The sequence below is a fragment of the Corythoichthys intestinalis genome, chromosome 4 (assembly GCF_030265065.1).
Source record: "Corythoichthys intestinalis isolate RoL2023-P3 chromosome 4, ASM3026506v1, whole genome shotgun sequence".
Classification (NCBI taxonomy): Eukaryota; Metazoa; Chordata; class Actinopteri; order Syngnathiformes; family Syngnathidae; genus Corythoichthys; species Corythoichthys intestinalis.
In genome coordinates, this window is record NC_080398.1 from 3,471,229 (window position 1) to 3,478,862 (window position 7,634).

The 7,634-nt window shown below is 38.7% G+C and overlaps 1 long non-coding RNA gene across 3 annotated transcripts in view; it reads left to right on the forward strand.

Moving 5' to 3' along the window:
- LOC130915056 (uncharacterized) overlaps positions 1-7,178 on the forward strand; it is a 54,986-nt gene extending 47,808 nt beyond the window's left edge. For all 3 annotated transcript variants that reach the window (XR_009063048.1, XR_009063049.1, XR_009063047.1), the window contains one exon: positions 6,614-7,178. This is a non-coding gene — a long non-coding RNA (uncharacterized LOC130915056). The remainder of the gene's footprint in view (positions 1-6,613) is intronic.
- The last annotated feature ends 456 nt before the right edge of the window (positions 7,179-7,634 follow it).

Consider the following 7,634-nt stretch of genomic DNA (forward strand, 5'->3'; position numbering starts at 1 on the left):
TTTGTCAATTTTTGGGAAATCCAGCATCGTGGAGTAGTCAAAGCCACAACATATTATCACACTACATCTAAATTTGTACATGAAACGGTAAAGTTTGAAAGCCAACTGCAACATTGTAATTGTGAGAGAGACGTCTTTTGCCCAAAGATGGCGCTGTCACCTCCACAGTCACACTTATGTGTAGTTAGCCTGCATCGTAGTAGTGTCTGGTGTCACTCGTGATGGGTTCACCAACTATTTTGAATGAACACTGACAGACGAGCACATATTGTAGCGTCTACAAGGACAACGCCAACTTGGTGATCATACACACTCAGCAGGAAAAAACGTACATTAGAATATTTTCTAAATTACTTATCCCCACCTGGATGACACGAACTGTATGCAAAAAAGTTGTCTGAGAGTTTAAAAGGACGCTCACCGTTAGCATTAACCTATTAACGTAAATGCTATGCTAATGCTACCAGTTACATTTTGTGTGTGATGATCACTCAGTACAGAACTTTAAAGGTTAAAGCAACATTGTATTTAGGAGTGGGAACCTCAAGGCACCTCACGATACGATTCGCGATACAAGGCTCACGATAACGATTATCTCACGATATCACGATACAGAAAATATCGATATATTGGTCAGAAATTTGATACATGATATTCTACGATACAACTGTTGAAACGGAGAAAAAAAAACATATATTTCAAAATTGAAAAAAATACTGTTTAAGTCATTTATTAAACAGTGACACCTTTTCAGTGCAACATTGCTGTAAAATATAAATCTACTGATAATTGTGTACCTGCACATATAGAGGAAACGAACCACAACCACTGATATTTCTTGGCGAAATCATGATGAATGGCACCCTTAATTTCTTAAGTTATAAATCTTTTGAAAATTTTTAACAGTGCTGTAAGTGTCAGTCAGCAATTGAGCTTGGAGTGGGGCAATGATAAAATTGGTGGGTCTTTTCTTTGTATATGACCTTTGTTGTCAAAAGCATTGGTTTGAGCACTTCCACCATCTGCTTCAGCATTTGTGATGTCAGACTCAGTTACATTCTTCCTCACCTTAAAAACAACAAAATAAATCAAAAATATTAGCTACTCAATAGCTTTTGAGTTGAAATTCTGATGTTTTGTGTGTGTTGGAAGTATGGAGTGAATTTTAAAAAAATATGAATTGAATGAATAGAAATTAAAAATGCAATAATTGCCTGTTTTTAATATGTAGGACACATTAATTATCATGCACGTCACCTTATGTATCTTGGAAGCTATTCAAACCGTTTTTATAGCTTATTGTATCAAAATGGCAGTCATAACAGTTTGTGTAGTAAACTAGATGGAAAGTGGTTCTCAAATATGTAATCAAAATAATACATTTAAATGAAAAAATCAATTACTAGTACATTGCAAAACTTTCTTACCTCAAGTGATGCTGCAGTATAGAAATCCGGTCTCCAATTAGTCACCAGCTGCCAGTGAACCTTATTTTATTAGACAATTCTTGCATACAGCAAAGTCCTTGTTCACCTTACTTCCTTTATTGTTGGTGTAAAATCCAAAGTGTGTCCACATGTGTGATTTTCAGCAATATTTTTCTCACTTTTTCCTCCACCGTTCTCACGAAGCTTTTTTATTTTTTTCAACACACTTGGGACCGCTCTTCTTCTATAGGCGACTTGTGCGCACTTTACCTTCACCGCCACTGTTGAGCGCCCCTAGTGGAGCGCCAAGGAATTGCTCAACAAACTTCGAGCAGTTTACAGCTTCCATACTCCATTGTATGGCCAATATGTCAAATAAAAGTATCGATGCTTGGCGGGAGCATATCGATAACCGATCGGGTTGCAAAATATCGCGATATATCGCTGTATCGAGATATTGTCACACTCTTAATTGTATTGTCTCTCTCGCCAAGAAAACAAATCTTACCGTGTGTGCAAGCTTTCATGGAGGCGGGAAGGGGGGGAGGGCACAGCGCATCACGAGTGACACAACCAGACACTGCTAGGATGCAGGCTAACCACGCATAAAATGTCACACATTGTGAAAATGTGACGTAAAGTATGGAGCATTTTTGTCCCGTTCTCATCAGGCGACAACTGGCATGCGTTTCGTTATGTTTTAGTCTCTCAAAATAAACATAGGTAGTGTTGGACTTTCGTGGCACGGGGAGGGGGGCGCAAAACAGTTTGATGATCCCGAAATGCAGTGTCAGCAATAAAATTACCTTAAAAGATATATGCTTGGATAGTGGCTTAGCCCATGCTCGTACATACAGGCATCCTAGCTGTGTGTGTTTTTCTGTCTTACCTAGTGGAGAAGTAGAAGCCCCATCCTTTACGACCAAATATTCCAGCCAGTAATATTTATAATCATACGTTGAAAATGAAAATACGTTTTTTTGTTGTTGTTTCACATCAGTTTTTAGGGGAATTCTAAGTCAGGCTGCTTAGGACAGCTACGCTTGGCTAATATCATCGTCCGTTCAACTAAACTGAAACTCCACTCACCATTTTGGCGGTGCTCAACGGCGTTTCATGGTTCACATCTTCAATCCTTGGTTCTCGCTCAGTTGTTGTCGCTTTTGAAAGCTAAGGTTGAAAAAATTTACGAATATCCATCTTGCATCCTCTGACCTCAGGCGGTTTTGGTTAAGCAAAGCAAATGGCCGTCTATAAATATAAAATAATAAATAAATATGATTCCTTATAAAAATATATATTTTTGGTTCATTTGTTTTGGTTTTAATGCTTTACAACTTTTATAGACAACATTTTACCAGGAAGGTCTTCATTTTAAATTACCGTAATTTTCGGACTATAAAGCGCTACTTTTCTTCCTCATTTTTAATCCTGCGGCTTATTGTCCAATCCGTTTTATCTGTTTATTTATTGGGTTAACAGCGACTGCCATAAGACCGTCATAATTATGACATGACACTATAATGGCTATTAATAAATGCTTATGACCAATGTCATTAAGTGTCATCCGGCAAATTATGTCAGTAACTTCATTTATGTCCCGCTGGGATCTTTTCCATCCATTCAAAAGTGAGATCAGTTGCCGGATGAAACAAAATGACACTTGCCATAAACATTTATTAATGCTCATGGCAGTGTCGTGTCATAATTATGATGGCCTTATGGCGCCACTGTCAAATAAAGTGTTAACAAATACCATAACTAGCAATTAATGAAACAACTGGAACAGCAACTGAAGAAATAATTAGCACAGAACATGAATTTGAATTGTTATTTACATCTGTATCGCTGCAATGCATGCTAGGAGGCATGTTGGACGACAACAGTGTTTACAGCAGGTGGCAGCAGAGGTTGACTGTCTCCTCCGAGGGAGCAGTGATACACAAATGAAGCTTTGCAGCAAATTGGTTCAAAGCTTCATGGTGGGTCATTTGGTTTTATGACACCGCTGTCAAATAAAGTGTTACCGGTTAATATCTTTTGGTGTAAATATCCCATAATACAGTGAGGTCGGCTGCGGCTTATAGTCCGGTGCGGCTTATCTGTGAACAAATGCCGTTTTCGTGTCAAATTTGGTGGGTGGTGGCTTATACTCAGGTGCGCCTTATAGTCTGAAAATTACGGTAATACATAGGAACGTCAATTATATGCAATGACATTTTTGCCTACCAGGGGAGGGGACTATGCCGCGTATGCCCAAAATATGTTTTTAGCCCGTTATCATCCTGAAAAAAATTGTTAGTTGTAGTTCATCATTGACGAAAAACAACACTGCTTCAATACTTTGCTGAAAATTTCATCCGAGATTTCCATTTTCCATCTGAGATCGTCCACTCACTGGCAGAGACAACCTATGTGTATTGCTTGAAAGTACGAGCCGCACGATGTATATATGGAAGTAGACCGGAAACAGAACACTCGGCTCTGGAGGGGCGGGCTGAAGGCTCAGAAACCGGATGCCACATCAAGTTTGTTAACGAGAATCATGCGTTTCTCCCCGTGATATAGTGAGGCTACTTATTCCTAGACCTACAACCCCTAGCATAAAATATGGAATTACCAGTCTCTGACGAGCACTTACTCAGCTTTAGCATTCAGAAACTCTAAAAGAAATGAATAAAAAACATTGTATTGTTCAGTAAATGTTACTTTTATAGAGCAAGTGCAGGGAAATAAATATAGAATCACTCCATTCTGTCGAAAAATATATGGAATCATGAGAAACACTGATAGTGTGGACCATTTTTTTCAATTTCCACCACAGGTTTTCAATAGGGTTGAGATCTGGGCTATTTGCAGGCCATGACATTGACTGGATGAGTCTTTCTCCAAGGAATGCTTTAACAGTTTTAGCTCTGTGGCATGATGCATTGTCATCTTGGAAAATGAGAAACATATTTTTAATTGAAGGGATAAGAAAGCTGTCTAAAATTTAAATGTAAACTTGTACATTTATTGAAGATTTAACCAACCCCATCTCCCCAGTGCCTTTGCCTGTCATGCAGCCCCATATTATCAAGGACTGAGGGAATTTTATGTTTCCTTGGGGCAGTCATCTTTGTAAATCTCACTGGAACGGCACCAAACAAAAGTTCCAGCATCGTCACCTTGTCCAATGCAGATTCTTGACTCGCCACTGAAAATAACCATCATCCAGTCATTCACAGTCCATGATTGCCTCTCCTTAGCCCATTGCAGTCTTGTTATTTTCTGTTTAAGTGTCAACGATGGTTTCCTTGTAGCTTTCCTGTATGAAAATCCCATTTCCTTTAAGTGATTTTGCACAGTTCTGTAACATACCTTGACTCCAGCTTCCTCCCATTTCTTTTTCATTTGTCTTGTACATCTTCTGTTTTCAAGACATATGGTCTTTAGTTGTTTGTCATGAAGTTTGGATGTCTTCCTCGGTCTACCAGTACCATAGGCGGAGTTTATGGAGGGTAGGGCCCCTGGTGGCCGAAAAGTGTCATTGCATGTAATTGACTTTCCTATATATATATACATATATATATACATATATATATATATATATATATATATATATATATATATATATATATATATATATATATATATATATATATATATATAGTCAATTACATGCAGGGGGGCCTGTACAGTGGGGCAAATAAGTATTTAGTCAACCATTAATTGTGCAAGTTCTCCCACTTGAAAATATTACTGAGGCCTGTAATCAACATGGGTAAACCTCAACCATGAGAGACAGAATGTGGGGAAAAAAACAGAGAATCACATTGTTTGATTTTTAAAGAATTTATTTGCAAATCATGGTGGAAAATAAGTATTTGGTCAATACCAAAAGTTCATCTCAATACTTTGTTGTGTACCCTTTGTTGGCAATAACGTAGGCCAAACGTTTTCTGTAACTCTTCACAAGCTTTTCAAGATACAAGATACAAATCTACCTCCATATGGCTCCGCCCAGGGGATACAATTTTTGTCTGGGGTAACTACATTGGCATGACACCGGCGGGCGTACGATATTCAATGGATGACGATCTTGGGCGAGTATAGCTGTCCTAAGCAGCCTGATTTAGAATTCCCCTCTAGAATGATGGGAAACAAAAAAACGCTCATTTTCAACTTATTATTATAAATATTCTTGTAAATTAATTTTATTGCTGACACTGCGTTTTGGGGTCATCAACATGTTGTGCCTCCCCCCGGCCCAAAAGTCAAACTCCACCTATGACCAGTACGTTTAACTTTAACAACCTTGCCATGCTGTTTGTATTTGGTCCAGATTTTTAATACAGCTGACTGTGAACAGCCCACATCTATGGCAACCATACGTGTAGCATTACCTTCTTCAAGAAGTTTGATAATCCTCTTGTTGGTCTTAAGAGACATCTCTCTTGGTGGAGCCATGATTCTTGTGAATCCACTTGGTCCAGCAGCCCTCCAAAGTGTGATAACTGCACTGTTTTTAACTGTTGACTAACGAGCAGATCTAATCTGAGGGAGGGGCCCGATTAAGGAAAGGAAATTGACTGGGTGTGTCTGTGTTTTCTACTCAAAATTGAGTGATTCCATAGTTTTATTTTCTTCAGAATGGACTGATTCTATATTTCCCTGCACTTGCTCTATAAAAGTAACATTTACTGACCACCACAATGTTTTTTATCCATTTCTTTTAGTGTTTCTGAATGCCAAGGAGTTGCACTTTTGAACTAATTCATTATTTTTATCTGAGTTTGTTCTACATAATAAAATGTCTGAGTAAGTGCTGTCTGAGACTGGCGATTCCATAATTTTTGCAAGGGGTTGTATGCCTTGACAAGAAAGAACATATGGAAGGAAAATGGTAAAGGAGGAAACCAAAGAAGGCTGAAACAAAAAGGATGTTTTGTTTTTGTCCATGCGTGGAAGATAACAAGTGTATGTGTGTTCCTAATAAATTGTCCGTAAGGTTTGACGGGTGTTAGCGGGATGAAAGCGGCGGTTTGGGCGACTGGTACGCGGCGAGGCGCTAATGCTAAGCGCAAGCATGTGACGCCGCCTTTCGCGCCGGCTCAGACCGCAACCTTACCAGTGTTAACGAGGCAGCCCACAGGTTAACGAGTTCATCTCTGATTTAACCCTTTCCTGTCATTTTCTGTCATCAGGTGGGCGGATGACGCGGACTCCGTTCGGCCAATCAGAGCAAAAACGGAAGCGCCTCGTGATCATTTTGAACGATCGTCGTCGTCGTGACCGGTGAATGTGACCCACGGCAGCAGTGAATCCTACCGCACTGTGATTGGACAGCTCGTGTGTCAGCTGACGCAGCGGCCAATGAGAGCTGTCGCCTTTAAACTCTATGCAAACGCCCCTTTTTTTTCTTCAACAAACATGCTTTCATTTCCTGTTTCTGACACACACACGGAAATATGAAGTTACTCATTGCCATTGACGATGATAGATGTCCAATTCGTTTTGAATGGGAGGGGTTGGCAGCGATCTTGTTATGATTGATGATCTATGCAATTGTTTTGTAACTTGAAATGATCTTTCGGGGACCGTTGTAATCAAGTTGAATGCACAGATTTGTACGTTTTTTGTTGTATTTTGTTGTTGTTGTTTGTTTTGTTTTTTGCTAAAAGTTGTTTGTGTGATGCAACAACGGCTGTGCATGTTCACCAATGTGCCTTGTATGGAAACTGTGTTGCAATATTATTAAATGTTTACACTGAAAACAATGCAGTGTGATTTCCCTTTCAAATTATTATTAATAGTATGCATGCGTTCATTCTTTTTTTGTTTGTTTGTTTTTTGGGAAACTTAAGTCTAGAAACTTTGTTTTAATGCCAAGAACCATAGAATTCAGTGTTTTTTTTTTTTTATTGTTGAACTGACTGGATTAAGAAATGCGGTAAAAATGTATTATATATAATTGTATTTGTTATTTAATCTTACATAGCTGGGATAGGCTCCAGCACCCTCTGTTTACATCAAGGGGCCACTAGCTACATTCACTAACAGACTAGCATTGTACTTCGACATATTTACGTAAAATAACTGATAACTGCACTTTTTTTTTTGCTTTTAACCACGAATTGAGACTGTTTACATCCATATCTATAAAGAATTCGGGGATTTAAGCGTTTAATCACAAGAATTTTCACTGAAAAAGCTCTGTTTACATCA